Genomic DNA, 4,244 nt, shown 5'->3' with positions numbered 1-4,244 from the left:
AGCTCCACTCCCAGATGAACAATCATCTGGGACGGGCGAACGGAACTTTTCCCAGTTTATAGAAAACCCAGGTTTAGCAGGTGTAATGCTAGCGTTTGGTCTGTGCAGCTGCTTCCTGCCTGGACTGATCTAATAAAAGCAGATCATCCAGATAAAAAATAATTCTATTTCATCCCTACTGACCACCAGAGGCGGTGCTTAAAGCACTGAATGATCATTCTTGCGCATGCGCAGGTCAAGAATTTATGCCAACATAGTCACGTGTGACACCCGGGACACCGGTGAGTCTATATAAGCACATGACAATGGTAGCCCAGTCCCTTTCTTCTTCTCGCATGCAGGGGGTAAGAGGTTTACTTTTTCTGCTTGACGCTGGTAGCCTCGAGACTACGGTCGGAGCTGCGGGACTGTCTCGCCCTCCAGAGGCTGCGCAAGCTGGTATCCTCTAAACAATTGTACTTCAACTAGTAAGTTGTTTTGTTTTTATTGACCCGGTGGTAGCATGTTCGCTAGCCGCATCGGGTTTCCTTATTGTCTGGAAGTACGGCATTTAGCCGCTTTTCCTTAGTTTGCAGAAAGCATTGCAGCCGCGTTCCTGCTTACTTGTTTTCAGTTGCGGGTGTAGCGCCCGTGCTCGGCTTCGCCCACCTTTACCTGTTCAAGCTCGTGCTCATATACGTCCGCTTCTGTTTGTTACATTGCAGCCGTTTTCGTCCCTGCCTCTCATTTACATAGTTACAGCCGTGTTCGGCTTGATTTTTCTAACACTGCAGCCGTTTGTCGTGCTCGCTTTTCATTTACATAGTTAATTACAGCCGTGTTCAGCTTGACTTCATCTTGTTACATTGCAGCAGTTTGTCGTGCCTGCCTCTCACTTACATAGTTACAGCCGTGTTCGGCTTGACTTTATTTGCTTACACTGCAGCTGTTTTTCGTGCTTTCTTTTCATTTACATAGTTACAGCCATTTTTGGCTTGACTTCATTTTGTTACGTTGCAGCTGTTTTTCATTCTTGCTTTTCATTTACATAGTTACAGCCGTATTCGGCTTGACTTTATTTTGTTACACTGCAGCCGTTTTACGTGCTTGCATTCCTTGAGTTGTGCGGCCGTGTTCGGCTCGCCCTTTTTCATTATAGTACAGCTGTGTTCGTGCTTGCATTTTTTTCATTATAGTGCAGCCGTGTTCACGCTTGCATTTTTTCATTATAGTGCAGCCGTGTTCGTGCTTGCATGTTTTTCTTGAGTTGTGCAGCTGTGTTCGGCTTGTCTCCCTTTCTTTAATCGCAACCGTGTTCGTGTTGCATTTTCTACCTGTGACTCTATGGCACTCATAGCACTTCTGACTGCTTTTTTAAGCTAGCAGTTGGGGGACCCCTGGTGGCGTTTTTCTGCTTGACCGGGTTCCCTGGTCCATTCGCTCATCAACTCCAGCGTCAAGAGTGGCGTTTCCTACTCGACCTGACGCTTCTAGTCCTGTGAGCTGTAATATGCTGGACGTGCAGTACTGTAGAGCCTGTTTGGCCCCTCTCCAGTTGGAGGATGGAGATGATTTGTGTCCCCCTTGTTTGGGGTCAGATCATCTGAAGGAGGCCTTGACAGAAGCGGCTTGCCCCAGCTGTTCCGTTCTGCCCTTGTCCCTGCGGGCAGCTTGTTTGGCTGGTTCTGAGATTGCGAGCCAGCCTGTAAAGAGTGTGGCCCCAGAGGCCTTGGGACCTCCAAGAAAGAGGATCAAGAAAAGCTCCAGGGGCTCAGAAGGACTATCTGGGCAGGTGGCCCATCTCACCTCTGAGCTGGAACAGATGAAGGCATTGCTCGAGTCCCTAAGAGAGAGGGACAACGCAGGTCTGACTGGGGACCCTGACCTGGGACAGAACATGGGCTCAGGGGCCTCCACTTTTGAAGAGGATGCTATCTCCCTGGCAGCATCCGTAACTGATTTCCAAGAGCAGTTTGAGTCTGGCTTGTGCGTGTCGACTGCCAGTTCGCACACCTCCTCCTGCTCTCAGCCAGAGGACAGTTCAATAGTGGGTGCTTTGAGAACTGCTCTTGCTCGGTTGCACCTGGATGTTCCACAGAGCCAACCCGCTGCTTTCAGCGCTTTCTTTAAACATTCTTCTGCTAGGTCGTCCTTTATGGTTCCCCCTTTGGCTGAATAATTAAAGGAGGTACATGCCTGCTGGATGGATACTAAGGCTTTCTCACGACCGATCGCAGATGGCAGGGCCCTGGCGGCCATGCAGGATGCACCGAAGTTTGGCTTGGGCCATATGCCTTCTGTCAAACCTGCCATAGCATCCCTCATTGTACCTCCGGATGAGGCTTTGAGGGCTGATGCCAGGTGCCCTCGTCCTCAGTGCCGGGCCATAGATGACCTGCTCTGTAGAGCTTATGACTCGGGGTCTCAATTGGGACGACTGGGTAACTCGCTGTCGCATTTGTTACTGCGCTCTTTTTTCAAGGGAGATTGGCTGTATGTTATCTACTCTTGTCCAAGCACATTGCCAGGTTTGGCTGGCTCAGTCTCCCCTGATTGAACCCTGTAGAAGGACCCTGATAAGTCTTCCTGTGGTTTGGGGGGAGCTGTTAGGTTCTGCTGCACTTGCAGCCTTGGAATGTTCAGCCCAGGCCACCCGTACCAGACAGCAATTGTCTGGCCTTCATTGCAGACGCTCTCGGCGTCCTGCTGGAGGTGCCTCTGCGTCCTCCTCATGCACTTATTCGGCCCCACCTACACCCTCCTTGGGGCAGTCGTGGCCTGCTGCAGGGCCTGCTCATAGCCAATGGGCTCTGCCCAGAGGTCGGGCTCCCATCCCTCTTCAACGCAGTCAACCCTCCCGGCATCCCTCCCGCCCTCCTAAAGGCAGAGGAGCTCGGAAATGACAATTGGAAGCAGGCGGTGGGACACTTTACCCCATTTCAGCTCAACTGCTGGGCCACTCTCGTGCCCGATTCATGGGTTGTGTCAACACTATCTCGGGGCTACGTGCTACAGTTCCGCCGCTGCTCTCCCATTCCTGGTCAGGTCAGAATGACGGCCGTTCGCGACCAGGTGAAAGCTCAGGCACTGAACCACGAAACAGACGCTTTCCTGGCCAAGGCTGCTATAGTGCCTGTCGACCCCCTGTGGGATCCAGGGGGCTTTTACTCAAAGTATTTTTAGTCCCCAAAAAGACTGGTGGGCTACAACCAATTCTGGACCTAAGAGGCCTGAATATGTTTTTAAAAACTATCCCTTTCCACATTTTGAGCATCAGAGAAGCGTTCCAGGCGGTCTCTCCAGGCGACTGGTTCACCTTGGTCGACTTGAAGGATGCATGCTTTCATGTACTGATTGCGCAGCACCATTGGCAGTTTATCCGCTTTGCATTTCAGGGCAAGCATTTTCAATTCAGAGTTCTTCCATTCGATCTTTCTCTGTCCCCCCGTGTGTTCACCCGGTGTGTGGCAGCAGCCCTGTACCCTCTGCAGGTCAAGGGGTTGAAGATCCTGCCCTACTTGGACGATTGGCTGATCTGTGCACTAACACAAGCTCAGACAGCTGCGGACACACAGATGGTGCTCGATCACATAGACCTACTGGGTCTTCGTGTGAACTGGGAGAAGAGCAACTTAATTCCCTTTCAGGAGGTCACGTTCCTGGGAACCACTATGAACTCCCTCAGCATGCTGGCTTGCCCATCACCACAGCGTGTCAGCAGGATTCTACAGATGCTGCCCGCCTTCCTGCCCGGCCATGCACCCCCCTTCATTGCGTACCTTTGCCTGTTAGGCAAGCTGACTGCTGCCTCCACAGTGGTACCTCTGGGACTGTTGTCTTGATTGATTGATTGATTGATTGATTGATTTTATTGTCAATTCTGCATATGTACAGGACATACATAGAAATTGAAATTGCGTTACACTCCTACTCAAGTTGTAGCAAACAACAACATTAGCAAAAATAAACTAACACAACTAGTTATATAAAAAATATAAAAGTAAAAGTGAACAGCAGCAGGACCTCTGATGCAACGTGCTCAATAGTGACTAACAGGAGACAAAGGGACGCTGACTGAAGACAATAACGTGATGAGAGGTAGATAATGGATGTGCAAGGCCAGAGTAAACAATAGTGCAATATAAAGTATAAACCTGAGAAACTTAGTAAAGTGAAGGTGTGCATACCGGTTCTATATAGAGTCACAGTTATGTACTGATGAGGTGATTAAGTGGAAATGACAATACCAGAATTACCAGAATAAA

This window comes from Nematolebias whitei, chromosome 2 (genome assembly GCF_014905685.2).
Source record: "Nematolebias whitei isolate Nwh7 chromosome 2, NemWhi1, whole genome shotgun sequence".
NCBI lineage: Eukaryota > Metazoa > Chordata > Actinopteri > Cyprinodontiformes > Rivulidae > Nematolebias > Nematolebias whitei.
Note: the sequence above shows the minus strand (reverse complement) of the source record.